The sequence below is a fragment of the Salmo salar genome, chromosome 09 (assembly GCF_965601325.2).
Source record: "Salmo salar chromosome 09, fSalSal1, whole genome shotgun sequence".
NCBI classification, from domain to species: domain Eukaryota; kingdom Metazoa; phylum Chordata; class Actinopteri; order Salmoniformes; family Salmonidae; genus Salmo; species Salmo salar.
The window spans coordinates 86,226,272-86,238,448 of record NC_138299.1 but is presented as its reverse complement, the minus strand read 5'-3'; the positions used below and the strand labels follow the sequence as shown (position 1 = coordinate 86,238,448).

Genomic DNA, 12,177 nt, shown 5'->3' with positions numbered 1-12,177 from the left:
ACAGAAATAAAATCATATTCATCTTACTTAAAAAGTCATGTTGCATGAAAACCTCTGATCTTGATTAATTCCATGTGTATCTGTTGGAACGTAGAAAGATATGCACTGAATTATATTGAACAAAAATAGAAACCCAACGATTTCAAAGACTTTACTGAGTTTCAGTTCATATGTGGAAATCAGTCAATTTAAATACATTCATTAGGCGCTAATCTATTGATTTCACATGACTGGGAATACAGATATGCATCTATTGGTCACAGACACCTTAAAAAAAAAGTAGGGGTGTGACCACCATTTGCCTCATGCGGTGCGCCACAGCTCCTTGGCATAGAGTTAATCAGGCAGTTGATTGTGGTCTGTGGAATGTTGTCCCACTCTTCTTCAATGGCTGTGCGAAGTTGCTGGATATTGACGGGAACTGGAACACGCTGTTGTACAAGTTGATCCAGAGCATCCCAAACATGCTCAATGGGTGACATGTCTGGTGAGTAAGCAGGCCATGGAAGAACAGACATTTTCAGCTTCTAGGAATTGTGTACAGATTCTTGCGACTTGCAGTGGTGTAAGGTACTTAAGTAGTACTTTAAAGTATTTTTACTTAAGTATTTTTTTGGGGGTATCTATACTTTACTATTAATATTTTTGACAACTTTTACTTTGACTTCACTACATTCCTGAAGAAAATAATGTACTTTTAAATTCATACATTTTCCGTGACACTCAAAAGTACTTGTTACATTTTGAATGCTTAGCAGGACAAGACAAGGGTCCAATTCACACACTTATCAAGAGAACATCCCTGGTCATCCCTACTGCCTCTGATCTAGTGGAATCACTAAACATAAATGCTTCATTTGTAAATTATGTCTAAATGTTGGAGTGTGCCCCTGGCTATCCATAAAATAATAAAAAACAAGAAAATGGTGCCGTCGGCTTTGCTTAATATAAGGAATTTGAAATGATTTATACTTTTACTTTTGATATTTAAGTATATTTTAGGAATTACATTTAATTTTGATACTTAAGTATATTTAAAACCAAATTATTTTAGGCCTTTACCACAGTAGTATTTTACTGGGTGACTTTCACTTTTACTTGAGTCATTTTATGTTAAGGCATATTTATTTTTACTGAACAATGACAATTGCGTACTTTTTCCACCACTGGCGACTTGGGAACGTGCATTATCATGCTGAAACATGAGGTGATGGCGGCTGATGAATGGCACGACAATGGGCCTCAGGATCTCGTCACGGTATCTCTGTGCATTCAAAATGCAATCGATAAAATGCAATTGTGTTCGTTGTCCGTAGCTTATGACTGCCCATACCATAACCACACCGCCACCATGGGGCACTCTGTTCACAACGTTGACATTAGCAAACTGCTCGCCCACACAACGCCATACACATGGTCTGCGGTTGTGAGGCTGGTTTAGACAGACTGCACATTTTTCTAAAATTACGAAGACAGTTTATGGTAGAGAAATGAACATTTAATTATCTGGCAACAGTTCTGGTGGACATTCCTGCAGTCAGCATGCCAATTGCACGCTCCCTCAAAACTTAAGACATCTGTGGCATTCTGTTGTGACAAAACATTTTAGAGTGGCCTTTTATTGCCCCCCAGCACAAGGTGCACTTGTGCAATGATTATGCTGTTTAATCAGCTTCTTAATATGACACACATGTCAGGTGGATGGATTATCTGGGCAAAAGAGAAATGATCACTAACAGGGATGTAAACAGATTTGTGCACAACATTTTAGAGAAATAATATTTTTGTGTGTAAACATTCTGGGATCTTTTATTTCTGCTCATGAAACAAGGCACCAACAGTTTACATGTTGCGTTTATATTTTTGTTCAGTGTATAAGAGGCATGTTTAGTAGCATACTCAATCAACTCAGTTGTTAGATTTTCTTTGAGGCAACAAGATTACTCTTTTTAGCGGTGAATTATATGTGAATGTCAATATAAATTACAAAGAAATCTGACAAATTTCTCACTTATGGCTAACAATTTACACTACTAAAAATCATGGGGTATTCTGTAAGACATGGCAACAGTTGCCAGTTATATCATCTAAACTACCCCCCTCCCCCAACAGACTTGGGTTGGGCTGCTGGCATGGGCAACGGAAAGAGCTGTGTGTTTTTTTCACTCTAAATTACAATCCCTGGAAAAGGCTGAAGAGCAGCTGGAAGATGTTTCTCTCAGAGCATTAAAAGCAGATGGAGTCCAGGCTTGATTGGTTTCCTACCTTGACGTTCTTCCACTTTAATGTCAACCCGTCCAACAAACATTTGGCTCCTCTCAACACTTAAATCACAATTTGTTATTTATATGGTGCTTGTAACATATGGATGTGTTCGTTGCCTGCGTGGTAGGCCCAACCTTCACAGATGAGTTCCGCGGTGACTGAGACGCTGTCTGCATGGTAGGCCCTGCCTTCACAGATGGATTCAGCAGTGACTGAGAAGCTGCCTGCGTGGTAGGCCCAGCCTTCACAGATGAGTTCAAGCGGTGACTGAGACGCTGCCTGACAGGATTCCCAGACTTCCTCCCAACTCTCTCTGAAAAGAGCTGCAGTTGGTTGAGTTGGGGCAGACCTGCAGTTGGTTGAGTTGTGGCAGAGAGAAAGAGAAATATACAAGACATTAAATGGAAAGTGTTCTCTCCACACTGGGTTATAGATCCATATGCAGTGTTGGGTTTTCACATTCCAAAGTCGGTTGTCGCGCTATTACAAGTATGACCAAAAGTATTGTGAGAAGTGGTTTAGTTTAGCCGGCACATTGTACAGGAGCAGGAGAATATGCTCACTTGCAGAGGCGTCAAGCCCATAGGGGGCACAGAGGCACGTGACTGGTCCAGTAAACATAAAAAAGAAAAGAATGTTGCTTTTTTCTTGTCCACTTAGCAAATTTATGAAGTTGGCTTTAGCTAGCCCAGATAGGTTCCCAATCTCGCAACCTCATAACTAAACTCAACAAAAAAAGAAACGTCCCTATTTCTGGACCCTGTCTTTCAAGGATAATTCGTAAAAATCCAAATAACTTCACAGATCTTCATTGTAAAGGGTTTAATCACTGTTTCTCATGCTTGTTCAATGAACCATAAACAATTAATGAACATGCACCTGTGGAACGGTCGTTAAGACACTAACAGCTTACAGACGGTAGGCAATTAAGGTCACAGTTATGAAAACTTAGGACACTAAAGAGGCCTTTCTACTGACTCTGAAAAACACCAAAAGAAAGATACCCAGGGTCCCTGCTCTGTGTGAACGTGCCTTAGGCATGCTGCAAGGAGGCATGAGGACTGCAGATGTGGCCAGGGAAATAAATTGCAATGTCCATACTGTGAGACGCCAAAGACAGCGCTACAGGGAGACAGGACGGACAGCTGATCGTCATCGCAGTGGCAGACCACGTGTAACAACACCTGCACAGGATCGGTACATCCAAACATCATACATGCGGGACAGGTACAGGATGGCAACAACAACTGCCCGAGTTACACCAGGAACGCACAATCCCTCCATCAGTGCTTAGACTGTCCGGAATAGGCTGAGAGAGGCTGGACTGAGGGCTTGTAGGCCTGTTGTAAAGCAGGTCCTCAACAGACATCACCGGCAACGTCGCCTATGGGCACAAACCCACCATCGCTGGACCAGACAGGGCAGGCAAAAAGTGCTCTTCACTGACGAGTCGCGGTTTTGTCTCACCAGGGGTGATGGTTGGATTCACGTTTATTGTCGAAGGAATGAGCGTTACACCGAGGCCTGTACTCTGGAGCGGGATCGATTTGGAGGTGGAGGGTCCGTCATGGTCTGGGGCGGTGTGTCACAGCATCATCGGACTGAGCTTGTTGTCATTGCAGGCAATCTCAACTCTGTGCGTTACAGGGAAGACATCCTGCTCCCTCATGTGGTACCCTTCTTGCAGGCTCATCCTGACATGACCCTCCAGCATGACAATGCCACCAGCCATACTGCTCGTTCTGTGCGTGATTTCCTGCAAGACATGAATGTCAGTGTTCTGCTATGGCCAGCGAAGAGCCCGGATCTCAATCCCATTGAGCATGTCTGGGACCTGTTGGATCGGAGGATGAGGGCTAGGGCCATTCCCCCCAGAAATGCCCGGGAACTTTCAGGTGCCTTGGTGGAAGAGTGGGGTAACATCTCACAGCAAGAACTGGCAAATCTGGTGCAGTCCATGAGGAGGACACGCACTGCAGTACTTAATGCAGCTGGTGGCCACATCAGATACTGACTGTTACTTTTGATTTTGACCCCCCCCCCTTTGTTCAGGGACACATTATTCCATTTCTGTTAGTCACATGTCTGTGGAACTTGTTCAGTTTATGTCTCAGTTGTTGAATCTTATGTTCATACAAATTTTACACATGTTAAGTTTGCTGAAAATAAACGCAGTTGACAGTGAGAGGACATTTCTTTTTTTGCTGAGTTTATATACCAAGAAGCCATTTCAGGCTATCAATCAAGTTAGAGTAGCTAGCTTGTCTAACTGTCTTAGCTGGCATGGCTACTGGTAAGGTTGGTAGACTTTGAAAAGCAAGCACTATCTAAATGTACTGAATAAGACTCACATTCCTTTCAATTTTGACCCAGATTTTAGCAGAGTTGCAGAGAAGCATATTTAGTTTCTTAAAAAATAAGAAGAAACACCGGTCAGAGGTATGCTTAGATATGTAGAAAAAAACTTTTTTTTTTACATAGAATTAAGCATAATGACTATGTTTTTAGATTGCAGGAAAAAGGTCTTTCAGGTGTTTGAAAAATGATCCAACTTATGGACAGTGGTGTAAAGTACTTAAGTAAAAATTCTTTAAAGTACGATTTAAGTTGTTTTTTGGGGTATCTTTACTTTCCTATTTATATTTTATTGACAACTTTTACTTTACTACATTCCTAAATAAAATATGTACTTTTTACTCGCTACATTTTTCCTGACACCAAAAAGTACTCGTTACATTTCGAATGCTCAGGCAGAACAGAATTAGGGTCCAATTCATGCACCTATCAATATAACGCATTGTCATCCCTACTGCCTCTGTCGGTCTCACTCAACACAAATACTGTCACGCCTGCTCCCACTCTCCCTTACTGGTGCTCGAGGGCGCCAGGCTGTCCTTCATTACGCACACCTGTCACCATCATTACGCGCAGCACCACTCATTGGACTCACCTGGATTCCTTCCCTTTGTTGATTGCCATGGCTATAACTGTCTGCTCCCGTTTGTTCCCTGTGTCAGCATTAATGTCATTATGTGTTCATGTCCAGACACTGTCCTGTTCCATGTCCGTTGCAATGTTCACTCCCCGTATCTGCTTCTCGTCTACCAACGTCGATCCTTACAGAATGCTGACACTACTAAAAGAAGCATCAGGGAGTTTTGGTTGGTGGCGTCGGGTCCAGTTGCCGTCACGAGGGAACCGGAGGTGCCTCAGCTAGCTTGTTGGGCTGCCATGCATTAGTTGGCTCGAGAGGTCGTCTTGCCTCAGTGGGCTCGGCAGGCGCCCACCCCACGTCATGCTTCAGCCGGCCCATCAGACTCCCACGTCACAGCTGGTTCGTTGGGCTCCCACGCCTCAGAAGGATCGTCGGGCTTTCACGTTTCAGCCGGATCGTCAGGCTCCCACGCCTCCCATGGTTCGTCGTGCTTCTACGCCCCAGCCAGCTTGACCAGCGCCCATGCCTCGGCCGGCCCGTCACGCCTGCTCCCACTCTCCCAATCGTGCTGTCTGGTATGCTTAATATAAGGAATTTGATGTACAGAATTTACTTTTAACTTTTACTCAAATAACATTATGACAATTGAGTACTTTTTCCACCACAGTACCAGTAAAAGTAAAGATAAATTTGAAAATTACTCAAGTAAAAGTAACAGTCACCGGGTAAAATACTACTTGAGTAAAAGTCTAAAAGTATCTGGTTTTAAATATACTTAGTACTTTTCCCACCACTGCTTACAGACCCTCCCCACATACTTTGTGCCCCCTCAGATTCTTTGGGTGCATGACGCCCTTGGCCACTTGGATGCCTCCTCTCAGCTCACAATAAAACCACTGTGCTCCACTTTGAAAAGAAGGGTACTGTCTTAAACCTAGTTTCAACACCTACATAGCAGAAATTTATACAGAAGCCAATTGTCTACATTTTAACTAAATAAAACTTAAAAAGGTTGAGTGCTTCGATATTATTTTTTTAACCAAGACAAGCCTATAAGTGGGTAATTCGCTCTATAATACTTACATCAATCATTACTTTATGTGCAATTGTTTTTGTAGACCCATATAATATTGAGCAACCATTGGAATGTAAGGTAAACAGACAATTGGTCAAAAAGTATTCAACCTGAACATTGGAAAGGAGGGGAATGGGGCCTAAAAATTGTTAGATACTGCTGCACTGTTGGAGCTAGGAACACAAGCATTTCGCTACATCTACAATAACATCTGCTAAATATGTGTATGTGTCCAATAAAATGTGATTTTAAAAAGACTACTAAAACAGAGGAAGGATTTTTATGTGTCGATTAAGAACAGTCCGGTTTGGCTATGCAAACATTTAGGCCGTATTTTTTTTTCTTCATCGTTAACAGTCACGTTTTGAGAAACGAGACTGTGAGGAGATTGACCCACTTTCTGTTGTCCACCTGTGATTTGAATGGGAGCTGATGTGTGCCATGTGGTTTCCATCAACATTTTGGCTAATAGGACCTCGGTGGTACCTTTACAAGCTTATCTACAGAAATGGTTTGAGAGATTCCCTCAGAAAGACATTGGTCTTTTATTGATGGAAGAGTTTCAATGCCTGCTAACATCCTTTATTTTAGTTCTAGCCCTCACAATACTCAATTTCGATTTTCTTAGCTATAATCTGAATGATGACTTGTCAGCACCGATGGGCTTGCACCCAGACTACATGTGAATCATGCCTTTTGTATTAAATGCACTGTTTTGATTCCCATGTAGGCTAGTTGCAAATCCCAAGCTTTTCCAAAGCAAAACCACCATTATTTCCCCTTAAAATTGACTCATGATTCCAAGAACCTATTCAAACATCTGGAGAGCAGTATTGTTTGAGAAAATCAAAGTAGTTTCAAGCAATAACAAAAGAATAAATTCAGATGGTACTTGCTTTAATCCATCATAAACATATTAATGTCAGATATTTTTCCGACTATCTGGTCCAAGGGGTTTTTGGCCAGGACTTTCATCACTTCCATGACTGTATATGACTTCCAGAGTGGAGGGCAGCTGAGGTTGCAGTGACTCCCCTGAGCAGAAGAAGATTTCTGGAGGCCTGCAATTGGGCTCAACTTGACCACAACATCAAGTGTATTTCTTAAGACACAATCTGGGCATCCTCAGATCATTCTGCTTGCTCTCTAAGGGAAGTTTTGCTTAATCACAACCTTCCTTGCCTTTCAGAAGACATGCTAAAGCAATGCATTGCCTCTCTGACATATGTCAAGTTTTCCCATCCATACTTGGACCTGCTGAATGTCAAACGAACTGAGGTCTTGATTCAATATGACAGCTAGATTCCCCCGAGTCCACCAGGGCCTTCGCTGTCCATTACCAGCGTGGCTGCTTTCATAATTTACAAATGAACATTAATGACCAAAGTGGAGTGGAAATCTTTGGCATCAACCAATGGTCAGTCGTATGTTCTCCTTCCCAACATGTTCCTTCCCAGTCCACTGACCTTACACTTCAGTCAAATTGACTTAAAATCCTCTGTAAGTCCAATGGAAATGCAGTAATGCTATTGGAAACACCAGGCTTAACTTTATTATTGCGTATATTACATAAGATAGACTTTTTGAACATAAACAAAACATTATTTTCTAGTGACCTGAGGATGAAATATGTCTCTGCTGTAACTCAAACTTAATTGTTTGTTAATTTCATTGGCATTTGTTTACACACACAAAGCTCAGGGCGAACAGTTTCAAATGAAGGTTTCAAATCCTTTGCCATACTTTAATAACATCCTATATAAGGATGTATTTCAACGTCTTTTGTAGACTGTTAGTTGATTGGCCTCGATGAGGGAAGGCAATGAAACTGTCTCTACGATAATCTTTCCATCTGCTCTCATAAATATTTAGACCTGAGAACGCCAGCGACTGCAATGACAGCACGGAAAACACCAAGAGTCATCTTTCTCAACCATCTAAGCCCCTTCCACGGTCAACAAATGAGAAATTGTTTCTATTGTAATAACCTGTGAGAAAGTAAGGCATTGTAGTCCATTGAGAGTGTTTTGTAAAACGCTTGCACCTATCAAAACAAAATGAACCCCTTTTAGAGTTACCTGCTAAAGAGTTTAAATTTACCCTCTAAAAACAGAGTGCTTCAAAGATCCTTGAAGAGCGCTAACTTTGGGTTTTGAGCAATAGTTTCACGACTTTAAGGACCTGACATTGAAAGACTGCACTGAGAGACCCATATTCTTGCCAGCATTGCGTGTCAGAGAGTACACCACACTGAAAGCTGTCTGTGTTTACCTAGTGAATGGTATACTGTCTGTGTTTAGCTAGTGAATGGCATAATGTATGTGTTTAGCTTGTGAATGGTATACTGTCTGTGTTTAGCTAGTGAATGGCATAATGTATGTGTTTAGCTTGTGAATGGCATACTGTTTGTGTTTAGCTTGTGAATGGTATACTGTCTGTGTTTAGCTTGTGAATAGTATACTGTCTGTGTTTAGCTTGTGAATGGCATACTGTCTGTGTTTAGCTTGTGAATAGTATAATGTATGTGTTTAGCTTGTGAATGGTATACTGTATGTGTTTAGCTTGTGAATGGTATACTGTATGCTTGTGAACCAGGTCAACCTTTCTCTTAATGCCAATATAATTTCCGAAATGTACGGGAACGTTTTAATTTTATAGATTGGAAAAGAGATTTTTTGGGGCAAAGATACATCTCTGTAATTCTTCTAAAGGTGTGTGATGAGAAATGTGCCAGAACATTCTTCCTGCAATACCCCACCACCAAACTCCATCACCATCCTGCTGAACACAATGACACAGACAGATTCCATAGACTCCATATTCTCCATATCCTGTTATCTAATAGTTTTGGACTTAAGGACAGTGTACATATGTACACCTGGAGGCAAGGACAGGTAGAAACACATGCGGGGACACAGCAGGTTGCTGGAGGACCAACAGTCATCAAACCACTAATATCCTGGCAAATTGGCTCATCCATTACTATACCCAATCAGGGAGGAGAGTCAGTAGAAAGTGAATCCCACATTAACCAGGCGCTATGTAATTTAATGGTTCCCATTATAAGCCAAGTGGGATGTGACTGAAACGTGGCGCCAAGTGAAGATCTTACTATCCAAATATTGTTACATCATTTAATTTCCTCCTCTCATTCTCCATACGGCTATGAACTTATCTGTATCAATGTGAGTATTTCATTATGGAGGCCGGTCGACAGCGATTTAACTAACAGGCTTGGAGGGCCAGCCAAAAATCACAGGTACCTATCAGAATCAAGGGAAAGATGAACGGAGCAAAGTATAGCGAGATCCTTGATGAATACCTGCTCCAGCGTGCTCAGGACCTCAGACTGGGGCGAAGGTTCACCTTCCAACAGGACAACGACCCTAAGCACACAGCCAAGACAGGCCAGGTCCATCTGGGAAGTGGCCTGTAAACAAAACACAGCTTTACTGTTTTCAAATCCTGCTGAGGAAATGGATTTTGCACTTTCACAAAATGAAATTTAACTGCATTGTGTCAGTGCCAAAGGCCTATATATCAAACTAACATTTGAGAGGGTGAAGTTCCCTGTAAAAAGGGCTACCCATGCTGGAAAACAAATCTCTCTTATTTTGGAGAGGCCCTGTAAATCATGTTCTTTATACCTCCGGCCGAAGTCAGACGACTCTCACGGTGGGAGAGGTGGATGATTGAAATACCAGCGGGCTCTCACTTAGTGGGTCAATAGAGGAGAACCTGTGTTCAACGGGAGAAACAGAGCCTGAGACAGCAACCTGGTCTCAGAGCATTTTGCATAATTCCACTCCATTCAGTACGGATTTTCAAAATGTACAATATTTTATGAATTTTCAAAACGTATGATATGTTACGAATTCCAATTTGTTGTGGCTAACGTTAGCTAGCTGACTAATGCTAAGATTAGCTAGCCGGCTAACGTTAGCTAGGCTAGGGCTTAGGGTTAAAGTTAGGTGTTGGGTTAAATAGTTAATTGAGTTTTTGGCACTGATCTAGCTATGTATTCAGTATCCTACATTATTATAACCTTAATTTCTATTCCTAAATTAAATGTGTTGGTGCATGTAAATCAGAATATCAGACCTGTCTCTATGTATCTCTAATCCTTCTCCCACTTGTATGTCTGAGAATCCCCTCTCATCCTCCCATGATGTATGTCTCTCTTCAGCCTGGTCTCATAGACTAAAGTTAACATAAATCCAGGACACTAAAATTAGTACGATATGTTAGGTTTGGTATGGTTACATAAGACAGAAGGTTACTTAAGGCAAAATGAAAGGAGGGTGGTTGGTCGGGGTAGAAGGGTAGGTGTATAATGCAAACATCTAGCAACCATAGGTCGAATCTCATCACGGACAACTTTAGTATATTAGCTAATTAGCACATTTTCAACTACTTACTACATTTTAGCTACTTTGCAACTACTTAGCATGTTATCTAACCCTTCCCCTAACCCTAACCTTAATATAATCTATCACATTGGCTCAATGAATGTAAAAAGCTTGAAGAAACTTAACGACAAACTTTATCTTATAACTGCTATTCTAAATACACAAAGCAACACTGGAACAGATGCTTATTCAAACATAGATTGAAAAGAATATGTGTAGGCACAGTAGAGCTTTCACAGACGTCGCGAGTCTCATTAAGCAAGTTGTATAGGATTTTACAACTTTGGCAGATGTCTCCGATAAAAAGGTCCAACATGTATAGCATATCCCCACATTGGCGTATATCCCACCTGCTGCCTGTCTGCAGCTTCCATTACCGTCAACATGTGGTTTGATATTTTGATGGAAGTGACATAACAAGGAAATTACACTCGGAAATTGGAGGTGATTATTGCCTAACAAACGCTAAGGGCAATGTTTGGTGCCGTAGAGAAAAAGAGAAAAGTGCCAGAAAAGTCAGTCAATATTTTGTCCAGGTGTGGTTGTGGGGAGACCCCTCTAAACATTTCTCCACCACTCTCACAGTCAGAGGGCCATGGCACCGTGTTTATGGCTGCAACAACACTTTGTTTGTATCCTCGCCTTTCTTTCAGCAGACATTTCATTTGCCTCTGCCACTCCTGACCTACACCTGCAGTCATGCCATGTTTTGACTCTGGTATTTATTACATCCTAACATAATAAGGTTACAGATGTTTCATCAGTGTTACAGAGTTTTAGCAGACAATGCACATTACTTTGAGCCCTTATCATCATTAAATACAGTGTGCATATGGTACAATCAAATATCAACACATTGAATATTGATAATCAGTTAAATTAGATAATTGATAATCAATTAACTTACCTCACTCACATTGATGTGAAATAAATTGCTTGCTTGCAAGATTTTACGACAGAATGTATACTGCATGTGCACTTCTGACTGAACTTCTGGAACTTAATCAACAGAATCTCACAAATAACCCTAGTCTCGGCGTTAAAGAGCAAGGAGTGGGAGTGGGAGGGCAGCAGCGGCAGCAGCAGCGGCAGAAGGAGCAGTGGAGGTGAAACATGAGCATGTGAAAGCAATTACAGCAGCAGGCTGGAGCTGTTAGCCTGAATGTGGGCTAGAAGGGCTGCCGGCTCAGGCTGTCTCACCATCCCTATCCCATCGCCAAGTTGTCCGCTGGCCAAGCCACTTCCCCACAACTCTGCTGGCCTAAAAATCAAGAGGCCCTGCACAGGCAGGCGTGGTCCCTGCTCCAGCTCCACTCACACTGTAGACTAGACTCTTTTAGGAAAAAAATATAACCCCTTGTTTCCAACTATGATCTATTAACTCACACCCTGGGAGGACTAGGAGGGAGGGAGAGAGGGAAGGAAGGAAAAAGGAAGGGAAGGGAAGAGCGCTAATGTGGAGCACGCATCAGTGACGCTGGGAGGGGTCAGGG

The 12,177-nt window shown here is 41.9% G+C and overlaps 1 long non-coding RNA gene across 1 annotated transcript; it reads right to left on the bottom strand.

Moving 5' to 3' along the window:
- Positions 1 to 1,793: 1,793 nt before the first annotated feature.
- LOC106612002 (uncharacterized) lies at positions 1,794 to 12,094 on the bottom strand. Its single transcript, XR_001330211.3, has 4 exons — positions 11,592 to 12,094; positions 9,923 to 10,013; positions 9,598 to 9,705; positions 1,794 to 2,614 (listed from the first exon to the last, which is right to left on the bottom strand). It is a non-coding gene; the product is annotated as an uncharacterized LOC106612002 (long non-coding RNA).
- Positions 12,095 to 12,177: the final 83 nt, after the last annotated feature.